The sequence below is a fragment of the Giraffa tippelskirchi genome, chromosome 6, assembly GCF_054371585.1.
Source record: "Giraffa tippelskirchi isolate mGirTip1 chromosome 6, T2T-mGirTip1v1.2.pri, whole genome shotgun sequence".
In the NCBI taxonomy this organism is placed as follows: Eukaryota; Metazoa; Chordata; class Mammalia; order Artiodactyla; family Giraffidae; genus Giraffa; species Giraffa tippelskirchi.
This window is the reverse complement of record NC_137280.1, coordinates 136,085,514-136,098,610: the sequence shown is the minus strand read 5'-3', so window position 1 is coordinate 136,098,610 and position 13,097 is coordinate 136,085,514. Positions and strand designations below refer to the sequence as shown.

General features: G+C 37.6%; 1 protein-coding gene across 4 annotated transcripts in view; it reads right to left on the bottom strand.

Annotated features, from left to right (window-relative positions):
* LOC145508724 (uncharacterized) overlaps positions 1–13,097 on the bottom strand; it is an 885,448-nt gene that overhangs the window by 475,363 nt on the left and 396,988 nt on the right. The window contains exon 1 of one of the 4 annotated variants that reach the window (XR_014055563.1): positions 9,692–10,111. The exons of the other annotated variants lie outside the window; for them this stretch is intronic. The gene's annotated coding sequence lies outside the window, so the exon portion shown is untranslated. Of the gene's footprint in view, positions 1–9,691; positions 10,112–13,097 lie in introns of those variants that run through there. 4 annotated transcript variants of the gene reach the window in all.

Sequence of the window (13,097 nt, the reverse complement as noted above, 5' to 3'; positions counted from 1 at the left end):
GTGCTTCATCCAGCCTGGCATCTTGCATGATGTATTCTGCATATAAGTTAAATAAGTAGGGTGACAATATAGGAGCCTTGACATACTCCTTTTCCAATTTTGAACCATAGTTCAAACCACAGGCACTCTCCACTTCATCACCCTGTCTCATTCTATTTTTATTTTCCTTTTATAAATTAGTGATGACACATATTCCTAATCACAATCACATATAATTTTAGTAAATAAAATGTGACTAATTGAGAAATTATGATAATATGTAAAAAAGATAAAAGATTTTGCCCTCAAATTACTCCCTATGTCATGAAGAAGTTTACATTTTATTTGTGTGTGAACAACTATGTGTTTGCATTTAATCAAAAGAAGGAATATCTACACAAAATCAGTTTCCAATAAAATCCCTGCAAAGTACCCATCATTCCAGGCAAATATGTATGTCCCTGACCTCCAGTATCTGTATTATTCACGTGTGTGTGAAAAAGTGCTAGTCACTCAGTGGTATCTGACTCCTTGCGACCCCATAGACTGTAGTCTGCCAGGCTCCTCTGCCCCTGGGATTCTCCAGGGAAGAATACTGGAGTGGGTTTCCATGTCCCACTCCAGGAGATCTTCCTGATCCAGTTACTGAACTTAGGTCTCTTGCATTGCAGGCAGATTCCTTATCATCTGAGCCACCAGACAAGCCTCGTATTATTTATGACTATAAGTCATAAAGAAATTTCTCTTCTAAGATGAAAAAAGAATTATATAGGGAGACCCATAAAACTGATCCTTACTTTTGCACAAAGCTTTTAAATTTATTATACAAAGCACTGACAAATTGATTACCTCCTTTTTTCCTCATGGAGACTATTTTTTCCATTTTACAAATGGATAAACTGAAGTCTAAAGATTGAATAGCTTGTGCAAAGTATAAAGCAGATTTGTGACAAATCCAAGACCAAAATCTGAGTCTTTCAGCTCAAAGGAGAGATCAGAGTGTAGGACCCTAAAATGTAAGTTTTGATACTGAAATAGTAACAGGACCGTGGAAGTTTAGGTGCTATAAGAAGCAATGGCACTAAACGTCCCATCCCCAGTGCAAAGCTAATGCTAGGGTTCACCACTCAACAGAACTGTGGAAGTTTAGGTGCTACAAGGAGGTTCTATATATCTAAGCAGTAGCCTAGGTCAGGGAGGAAATTTGCCCAGATCTAAATAAAGAGCTTCTAGTAGTCACTTCCTTTCCAAGGCATCTGGCCTTCAAGTTATTCCTTCTCCACTGGGATTAATCCATTGCCATATTCAGAGTCATTTTCCAAGTTACTAATCATTTGGGAGCAGTGCTGCTTCAGCAAGAACCCAGCAAGGTGACTGCTAAAAACCAGGAGAGGACAAAGAAACCTGGAGATGAGCAGGCAGACAGCCAGAGACAGCCAGGGTAACTCAAGACAGACACAGCAGCAGAGTCAGAGACACCCTGACAGAGGAGTCAGGGACTGACACTTAACTAGTATGAGAGAAGTGAGCAGGTGGGTCCAAACCATGAAGTCTTCAACAGATCAAGTTAGAAGATCCCCTCATTTAAAATTCCATTCAAAACTGTCTGTGAAATCCATCCAGAAGGGGGTATACATGTCATAGAGTCTGGCTACTACTCTAAGTTGTAATCAGATAGTGTGTTCTGAGAGATTTTCTACCAAGCTTCCTATTCCCAGCCCATAGTTAAGGCTGGGGTTTAGCAGTCAATGGCAGTGAGCCTGAGATCAAGAATCTGATCCCATTTGGACCAGTTTGCCTAGTGTCCCTTGATGGGACACTGACTCCCAATCCTAGCCTCCCACTCAGCCCTGAGCATGACCACAAATTGTGTCCTGCTCCGACTCAAAGAGTAAAACCTGACCTCAGCTGCAAACAACCAGACTTCTGAAACTAGCCACAGACTGCCAACTAACCCTGGGCACAGAATTAGCCTTAACCCCAACCAATACTGGGCTCTGATCCTGACCACAGAGTGAGGACATTCATTAATTCTTTATTCAACAACTATTAAAGTGCCTAATATGTGTCAAAATCTCTTCTGGGCAATAGGGCTATGGTAATTAACAAAATACCAATGTCAACAGACAAAACATCAGTTAATTATAATCTTGCATATATTTACTGTGATAATATAACTCCAAATATAAACTGACTCTAGACTTTAGTCACAAATTGAGTCATAACCCCCAAGTACAATGGAACCAGAGCTGAGGCTGAGTATCTAAGCCGACTGAAAACTTGGAGAATTATAGGAAGAGCTTCTAAAAAGCTGCGATTAGGTGCCCAATAAAGACCTGACAAACTGCAAAAGCAATCATTCAGTGCGTGGTGACGTGAAGAAAAGCCAATCTAGTGTCCCAATGATATTGAAACAGATAGAGACAAACACGGAAACACACTCTAGTTTGGCAGCACCTGCCAGGAGTCAGTGATAAAATCTGCTGTGTGCACGTTAGTTATTAGTGAAGCACAGAGAACGAGAGGGAGGTAAAGGATGGAGAGAACCATAGGATCTAGAGTAATGTTTGAAAAAGTGTATAGGAATGAGATTTGAAGAGTCAAGATGGAGGGACAGAGAAAAGAGATGCCTTATGGAATGTGCACACTGTGTTTAAAAGGAGAGATGGGCATCTTTGGATAAGAGATTCCATTCAGAGAAGAATGGAAGAGTAAGTGCATCCATTTTATGATCAGACTTCAATGCCAAGCTGAGGCTCCAATGGCAAGAGTGTATGATTGTATATTCAGTTCAGTTTGCATGCTAAGTCGCTTCAGTCATGTCCAACTCTTTGCGACACTACAGACTGAGGCCCACCAGGCTCCTCTGTCCAAAGAATTCTCCAGCCAAGAATACTGGAGTGGGTTGCCATTTCCTTCTCCATCAGTTTAGTTTAGAAAACATTTATTAAAGATCAATTATGAATTTTTATTCATTTTTATGTACCAAGACTTATTTTTAATCTTTTAGCAATACTCAATTAACAGGGAAGGAAAAAGAACACGAGGCAATAAAGGAAGAGAAAAAAGCAAAAGAAGATGAGATTTTGCTGACAGTTCTTCATCAATGAAGCCATGAGAGTACCATCAAGAAGCTGGAAAACTCTCTAGAAATGGAGCTCATTGATTAAACCACCATGAGCTAGTCTCACAAACACCAGTTCTGTAACTCCCACATTGGGACGATCTGAAGTTGTCTTTTTGACCTCAGGCCTCCCCACATTGTGAGACATGCTAGAGCAGCAATAGAGCCTACAAGGCTGGAAGACAGAGAAATTTGTGAGGAGAGATTCACTGGCAAGATGTCCTCACCCATTAACTGAATCCCCAGGGTACAAAAAGCAGGGAAAGGCAATTTTAAAAAAATTCCTTCACCATATTACTTTAACTCCAGAAAACTAAACCTGAGTATTGTACCCATTGTCCTACCTGGCTCTTCCAAACAGCCAAGTTACAAGGAAAGGAAAGAAAAGGACAAAAAAGAGGAACCAATTCACTGCAATTGGGATTAATCCCGATGAAAGCCTCAATCCATGTTAGCGGCTAATCCAGTTAGCACAGTTTTCATGGCAAGCTTTGATAAATCTTTTAGTCTCTTGTTGGAACCACAGGCCCCTGCTCAGCATTCGTGAGGAGATCCATCAGTACTGCAGCAGATCTAGCACATGTCTGGCTCACCAACACATTAAGCCAACTGGGACCCCTCTCAAGGTCACTCCCTTCCCAGACACTACCAGCCCTTTTGCTAAATCTCCCCTGCTTTAGAACTTCACACTTTTAAACCACCCAGCCTAGCTCGTAAATTTTTAATCTTGCATTTCTCATAAGTTGTGTTATGTGTGATTAAACTGTTGTTCCCAACCAGATTATAAATACTTGAGATTAGAAATTACACTATTAATTTTCCAGAAGACAATCCCCAGAAGTGCCTAGGACAGAGTTTCGAACAGAGTTTTAGGAACTCAAAAATTATCTGCTTTATGGTTTATTGATAATGTCACCCCCTTAAATACCAAGACTCATTGCATACATCAAGGACAAGGACCAGTTTGACTACTGGTCTCCCCTTCTCTGCTAGGTTACCCTGATATGTTGTGTTGCTTTCTTGGGCCTCTTACAATTTTATCTTGTAAATGGACATCCCTTTTTTATACTTAACAATTTTTTTTTATTTTAATTAGAGAATATTGCTTTGCAATGTTGTGTTGGTTTCTGCTGTACAACATCATGAATCAGCTAGATGTATACATATATCCCCTCCTTCTTGAGCCTCCCTCCAACCTACAGCCATCTCAGCCCTCTAGGTCATCACAGAGTACTGGGCTGAGCTCCCTGTGCTATACAGCATGTTCCTAGAAGCTAGCTACTTTACACATGGTAGTGTATATATGTCAAAGCTACCCTCAATTCATCCAGCTCTCTCCTTCCTCTGCTATGTCCACAAGTCCATTCTCTAAATTTGTGTTTCTATTCCTGCCATGTAAATAGGTTCATCGGTATCATTTTTCTAGATTCCATATATATATACACACATACACACACACACATACGTTAATGAGATATCCCCTCACAGCAGTCAGAATGGTCATCATCAAAAAAAATCTAGAACAATAAATGCTAGAGAGGATGTGGAGAAAACGGAATCCCCTTGCACTGTTGGTGAGAATGTAAATTGATACAACCACTACGGAGACTAGTATGGAGGTTCCTTTAAGAACTAGAAATAAAGCTACCATATGGCCCAGCATTGCCACTACTGGGCACATATACTGAAAAAAACATAATTCAAAAGATACATGTTCCCCAATGCTCATATCAGCACTATTTACAATAGCCAGGACAAGGAAGCAACATAGATGTCCATCATCAGATGAATGGATAAATAAGTTGTGGTACATACATACAACAAAGTATTACTCAGTCATAAAAAGGAGTGGTTTGAGCCAGTTGTCATGAAAGGTATGAATTTAGATCCTGTTATACAGAGTGAAGTAAGTCAGAGAGGGGATCCAAATTTGTGACTATATACCATTCCTATACAAACTTGTGTGGATCAAATTTCAAAGTTATATTTCCAATTCATTTTAAAATATTTTTATTCTGGTAAAATCTACATAATATATAAATTACCATTTTAACTATCTTTAAGCATATGAGTGACATTAAATGCATCCACAATGTTGTGAAACCATCACTGCTATTCATTTCCAGAACTTCTTCACCATCCAGAAACTCTGTACTCATTAAACAGTAACTCTTCCTTCTTCTCTCTCCCCAGGCCCTTGTTATTGTCGTTCAGTCACTTAGGCATGTCCAACTCATTGCAACCCCATGGACTGGATCATTACAGGCTTTCCTGCCCTTCACTATCTCTCAGAGTGTGCTCAAACTCATGTCCATTGAGTTGACGATGCCGTCCAACCATCTCATTCTCTGTCGCCCCCTTCTCCTCCTGCCCTCAATCTTCCCCAGAATCAGAGTCTTTTCTAATGAGTCAGCTCTTCTCATCATGTAGCCAAAGTATTGGAGTTTCAGCTTCAGCATCAGTCCTTCCAATGAATATTCAGGACTGATCTCCTTTAGGATGGACTGGTTGGATCTCCTTGCAGTCCAAGGGACTCTCAAGAGCCTTCTCCAACAACACAGTTTGAAAGCATCAATTCTTCAGTGCTCAACCCTCTTTATAGTCCAACTCTCACATGCATGCCTGACTACTGGAAAAAACCCAGGCCCTGGTAACCTCTAATTTATTTTCTCTCTATGAATTTGCCTACTCTAGGTACCTCATATAAGCGGAATCTTACAATAAACCTCTGCTTATTCATTTATCTGTTGATGGAGATTTGGGATGTTTCTACATTTTGGTCACTGTGCATCATGCTGCTATGAACACTGGTTTACAAGTATCTCTCCAAGAGCCTGTTTTTAAATTCTCTTGTGTATTTAGCTAGAAGTGAAATTATTGGATCCTATGATAATTCTATGTCTTTTTTGAGAAACCATTAAATTGTCTTCCTCAGCAGCTGAACCATTTTACATTCTCACCAGCAATGCATGTGAGCTCTAATTTTCCCATAGCCTCATCAACACTTGTGAGTTTCTAGTATTTTGTTTTGTTTTGTTTCATAACAGCCATCCTAATGGGTATGATGTGCTCTCTCATTGTGGTTTTGGTTTTCATTTCCCTAATGTTGAACATCTTTTCCTATATTTATCGTTCATTTCTATATCTTCTTCAAAGAAGTATCTATTAAAATATGTTGCTAATTTTTAAATTAGGTTTTCCAATTAGTATTTATCCATAGAAGCTCTCATATCAAAAAGGAATACATCAACTATTAATACTGATAATTCATGCTAAAATGTTAAATGACTTACCTCTAACCAGGCTATCTATACTATTAAAGGCCGTGCATTTATCCAGTTGAATTTCTTTCATGGTGGAAGTTTCAGGCAGGCAACAAAGTCAGGGATAGTTTAGGATTGTAAGGACAGTTCTTACCCAGGTCTCCTGACTACTTAACGGGTAAAGAAAAGAAGAGCCCTTCTTGACAAACTTAGTCAAAGGACTGAGTGGGAAAGCCCTAAACAAGGTAGGAAGAATGAGCAGCTCTCTTAGATCTGATTCTAACTGTGTGATCTTGGTCATTTCAGATGCTACATGAAGACCAGTGGTTAGTTATTATGGACCGAATTGTGTCTCCCTCAAAATTGAGATATTAAAGTCTTAACCCCTAATACAGACTGAATAAACACAGGATGTGCCTACCACCAACATGCTGAATTTTTCCCTGAGGTCACATGATTTTTTTTTCATTCTTTAACTTGAATTACTATAATGCCCAAGACTTTAGATTTATAGCAGAAGTTAGAGGATTTAAAGTGAGACCCTGTACCACTTGCAGTCTGGGTAACTTCAAGAAAGTAAATTAATCTCTCCTAGCCTTATTTGCTCTTTAGGAAAGCAGTGGTTTCAATAACTGGAATGTATTAATATAACAAAATATACAATATAATAATAGTAGAACAATTACTCTAAGAAAAAATATAATAACTCAGAGTCAAGATAAGTTCTAATTTCAGTAATAATAGAGTAGCTTGTATTGCAGTAATCCAATTACCAATGAATATAACAAACTGTGAATGAAATGCTTTAAGACACTAAGAGTGATCAAAAGCAGGCAGAAACTGGAATGTACTCTACCCATGAAAGAAGAAAACAACATGGGGTAAGATCCATACTCATTTGGCTTTTTCCTGAGGGCATTCTTTGGTCCATGTGGTATAGACTGGTTAGTAGTCAAGCAGAACACTGCAGTCTTATTGGCTACAGGTGTGTAAAGATTTCAGTGGTACCAGAATGGCTAGAAATTGATGGAGAAAATCCAGCAAGGTGAGAACCTATGGAGGAAGAAGCACCAAAACCTATATATAAACACCTCTCAAATCTTTGGCCAACTCCAGAAGAGGACTTGTGAAGAACTCAAGGAACCAAACAGAAATCAACAGTGGAAGGCAATATGCCTACAGTGACATTTCAATTTCTGCCAACTTCCGAGGGGACAGCACTTGGAGGTTTAACCACATCATGTTAGGAATGCTTGATGAAGGACTTGGGCTTTCCATTAACAGTCCAGAAAGGCTATAACACAGAGTAAAGACAATTTCTCAGGATCAGAGGAGTCTCCCTAGGATTAGGAACAAACCAGAAACACTCATACCCTAAAAATGTATACAATCAACCCTTCACATCTGAAAAAGAGTATATATAAAAATTTATATATATATATATAGATAGATAGATAGATATAACTGAATTACTGTTGCACACCTGAAACTAACACAACATTGTAAATCAATTATACTTAAATTAAAAAGTTTTAAAAATCCCTCACAAGTTTAACATGATCATTCAGTAACTTAACTGCCTGGTAACACAAATCCTGGTAAAAGAAAAAATTTGAAATATAAAATCTGCAATGTATTGTCCACAATATCCAACTTTATCATATGTGAGAAGAAGGAGGAAAATGTGATCCATGGTCAAAGGAAAAGACAAGTAATAGAAATAGACCCCCAGAACACCTCTGATGTAATTATAAGACCAGGACTTTAATATTAGAAATGTGTTCAGAAACTTAAAGAGGAAAAAAAAAATGGTATTAATGAACAATGAGAGGGGATTATCAAAAGAAATATTTACATTACAGAAAAGAACCAAGTGACAATTCTAGCACCAACAGTATTAGATATGAAATATTCATTTAATGGAATTAACAGCAGAATGAGACTAAAGGAAAAGAGATTAGTGAAGTTGAAAGGAGATCAATAGAAATTAGAAATTATCCAATTTTAAGAACAGAGAGAAAATGATTGGGAAAAATAAGAACAGGGTCTCAATGACCTGTGGGAAAACTTCTAGCAGTCTAACATGTAATTAGAGACTCATAAGGATATAAAAGAAAAATGAAGAAAACATATTTGAAGAAATATTGGCTGAAAACTTCTCAAATACTATGAAAAAAGATCAAACCAGAGGTGACAAATTACTGCAAGCCCTAACAAAGATCAATATAAAGAAAACTACATGTCAGAGGCAAACTGATAAAAGTGAAAAATAAAGAGAAAAATCTTAAATGTAACCAGACAACAAAGGCATATTACATAAAGGTGATAAAAAAATATCACGATGGCTGATTTTTCATCAGAGGTTAGATGCACCAGAAGCCCAATGGAATGACATTTTTAAAGTTCTGAGGAAAGTAAAATCATCAATCTATAAATTCATATCCAGTAAAAATATCCTTTAAAACTAAAGGTAGTTTTGTTGTTGTTGTTTTTTAATTTTGATAAATAAATGAAATAACCATTGGGGGAATTAATAGCTGGTAGATCTATTCATGGAAGTGGCAAAGTAAGTTTTTACAGAATGATGATAGATGACACTGAATGAAACCTTAGATTTCTATAAATATAGAACACCAAAAATGCTACATATGTAAGCAAAAAGTGAAATCTAGATGTTTATCTTCTAATGTATTTAAAAAACAGTTGATGAATTATAGATTTAAATTTTAAATTTTATATCATAGTTTACTATGATATAAAAAAATTCTTTGCAACTACGCTAGGAAAAGATACCTTAGATACAACATGAAAAACATGGTTTATACATGAAAAAAAAAGATAAATTAGATTTCATTAAAATTCAAAACATCTGCCCACAAAAGACACTGTTAAGAGAATGAAAAGATTAAGCTATAGACTAGAGGAAATATTTGCAAAACACTTACCTGACAGAGGACTTGTATCCAGGATATATAAACAGCCTTCAAGTCTCAATAAAAAATGGACAAGCTATTTTCTTTAATTGGGCAAAAAAGATTTGAATAGTTTCCACAAAGACATATGGATGGCAAATATGCACATGAATAGAGATTCAACATCATTAGCCATTAGGAAAATGCAAATTAAAACTACAATACTTTTCTAATACACATCTATTAGCATGACATTCTTGCCTCAGCATAAAAAAGAAGAGTATCCACAACACAGAGCAACTACAATTCTCAAAGACTACTTGTAGGAGCACAAAATGGTACAACAATCTTGCAGTAGAATTTGACAGTTTTGTATAAAGCTAAGAATACACATATCATACACATATATTTACCATTTGACTCCAGCAATTCCTGTCTCAGATATTTATGAGAAATGAAAATGTACACAGACACAAAATGTCTACAAAAATCTTCATAGCAGCTCTTCATTCATAATAAGAAAAACTCTAACAAATGGGACCTAATTAAACTTAAAAGATTTGTACGGCAAAGGAATCCATAAACAAAACAAAAACACAATTCTCAGAATGGGAGAAAATAGTTGCAAATGAAGCAACTGACAAGGGATAAATATCCCAAATGTACAAACAGCTCACGAAGTCCAATATCAAAAAAAAACCAAACAACTTAATCAAAAAATGAGTGGGAGACCTAAATAGACATTTCTCCAAAGAAGACATACAGATGGCCAACAAGCACATGAAAAGATGCTCAACATCACTAATTACTAAGGAAATGCAAATCAAAACTACAATGAAGTATTACCTCACAGTAGTCAGAATGACTGTTTTCAAAATTCTACAAACAATAAATTCCAGAGAGAGTGTGGAGAAAAAGGAACCCTCCTACACTCTTGGTAGGAATGTAAATTGGTACAGCCACTATGGAGAACAGTGTAAATGTCCATCAACGGAGGAATGGATAAAGAAGGTGTAGCACATATATACAATGGAATACTCAGCCATAAAAAGGAACAAAATATGCCATTTGCAGAGATGTGAATAGACCTAGAAACTGTCATTCAGAATGAAGTAAGTCAAAATGAGAAAAACAAATGTTGTATAATATTGCTTATATGTGGAATCTAGAAAAATGGTACAGATGAACTTATTTGCAAAGCAGAAATAGAATCACAGATGTAGAGAACAAACTTCTGGTTGCCAAGAAGGGGAACAGGAGAGTGGGATGAATTGGGAGATTGGGATTGACATCTATGTATACTAATAAGTATAAAATAGGTAACAAATGAGAACCTACTCTATAGCAAGGGATCCCCTAGTGGCTCACCGCTCAAGAATCCAGGTACCAATGCTGGAAACACAAGTTCAATCCCTGGGTTGGGAAGGTCCCCTGGAGAAGGAAATGACAACCCACTCCAGTGTTCTTGCCTGGGAAACCCCATGGACAGAGGAGCCTGGCAGAGTCCAGGAGTCCATGGGGTGGCAATAGAGTCAGACACAACTAAACAACAACAACATAACTACTAGAAGGGCTAAAATTAAAAGTACCAACAACATCAAATATTGGCAAAGATGTTGACCAACTAGAACTTTGATGTATTGTTGAGTAGGAATGTAAAAGGGTCCAGCCACTTTGGAAAATTATTTGGCAATTTCTTAAAAAGTTAAATATAGCCCTACCTCATGACCCAGCAGAAAAGACAGACAAAAGAATGTTTAACCTTATTTGTAACACCTCAAAACTGGAAACAACTATCAACAGGTAAACAGTTTTAAGAAAAGATATGGGTAAATTCATACAATGAGATACTACTGGGAAATAAGAACCTAATAAAGCCTACAATAATATGGATGAATCTCAAAAACATGCTGACTTAAGGAAAGCAGTCTCAAATTCTAACACTAATTTCATATATATTCAGTCTTTGAATAGGCAAACAAAAATATAGTATTAGAGAGCAAAGCAGAGATTGCCTCCGAGGGGAATGGAGATTGATTGGTACAGGGCATATAGGAACTTACTGGGGTATGAAAATGTTTTCTCTCTGTATCATTTTTCTAAAAGAACTTTATATTGGAGTGTGGCTGATTAATAATATGTCATAGTTTCAGGCAAAAAGTGAAGGGATTCAGCCATATATATACATGTATCCATTCTCCCGCAAACTCCCCTCCTATCAAAACTGCCAAAATTGGTCCCTGTGGACCAAGGAACAGGGCTAGGACTAGTGTGAGGCAGGTAAGATATGCGCCTTGGAGGGATCATTTAAGGAGGAATCCACAACTCAGTAATCAAGATAAATAACATTTTAATGCAATATCTTCAGAAATCAAGCAAGCAAACTACAGCCCACAGAACAAACCATACATAGCCCACCAGGACAAACCTTGGAAAGCTTAATGAAGATTTTCTCTTAGGGCTGAAGCAAAGGATTACATTTCAAGCTTCACCAAACCATAGCCCATTTTTTTAAGAGATATTTTTGTTTGTTCTTTAACAACCCAGAAGCTAAAGCCTCCTACGCAAGAATAACAAATGAATCCACCTCCCAGGATGCCCTGAAGGCTGGTTCGCCATCAAGCAAACTTGTAGTCAGTCTCTGAGCAATAAAGCAGCCTCAAGGACTATAGTTTACCTTTTTCAAAAGTGACAAACAGACCTCCTGGAGCAAAGATGTATTTAACCGGCTGTGATCTTACCTGGCCGTTGCAGGAAAGCAAGTGAGGAAAAGGGAGGTTAAAATCAGAGCTGCATTTGGTGCTTCACTGCTTTCTGCTGTCCTTTCATTTTTCTCTTCTTTAATGCGTGTTCTTTGAAAGCTCTTCTCTCCTCAGAGCTACTCTTTCTTTAGCATCTGCTAAGTTCTGGGTGCTGTGCTTAGTCTTTGTTATAGATATTTCTTAATCATCACAACAGCCTTGCATAGGAAGTATTATTAGTTATTTCTCTCGCTCTGACAATCAGAGGTATGAAGGATCTAGCCCAAGGTCACACTTTGGTAGCAGGACTGGGAGTCAAATCTGCATATTTCTGAGGTCTCTTCAACATGCCCCACACAATGGCCTTGGACCTAGTTCTGTCGCAGGGAGGAACTGTTTCTTCAGCTTGCTTTTCATTGCTTCTGTTATTATAATCATACATGATGGCTTGCCTCAGAAAACCCTGCCCCTCTGCCTACTGTTAAACCAAAGTACCCTTGTTCAGGACCCTGTCCACCTGTGGATGGCAGGGAAGAAGAAATTAACATATCCTCTGCCCTTCTGCCAAGCCGTGCCATTCCAGGAGATGTTTAAGAGATTAACGGTCTGTTTACTTTGTTTCCCCATATTCCCCGATCTCTGTTCTATGAAAGAACCTGGTACCCAGACCTCATAAGATGGTTATTTGAGACATTAGTCTGCCATCTTCTTGATCAGCTGGCTTTCCAAATAAAGTCACATTCCTCACCACGTTTAACACCTTGTCTGTCAGATGTACTGGCCTGTCACACAGTGAGTAGAGTGAGCTTGAACTTGGTACGAGTTCCTATGACAGTAATTATTCAACTTCATCTATTCATTATCACTTGGATTTTTGTCACATCTGTATTCTATTACCATCATCTGTACTGTGATGTGCATAAGATTTTTTCATAAATCAACTCATTTTTATTTAAATAAATTTTGAGAAGAACCTACTTTTAAAGAAATGCTAGACCATTACATGAATTGAGAATGAATATGATTTGTCATATGTGCAAAATACACACAATGAAAACAAATCAGTATTATTAAATTC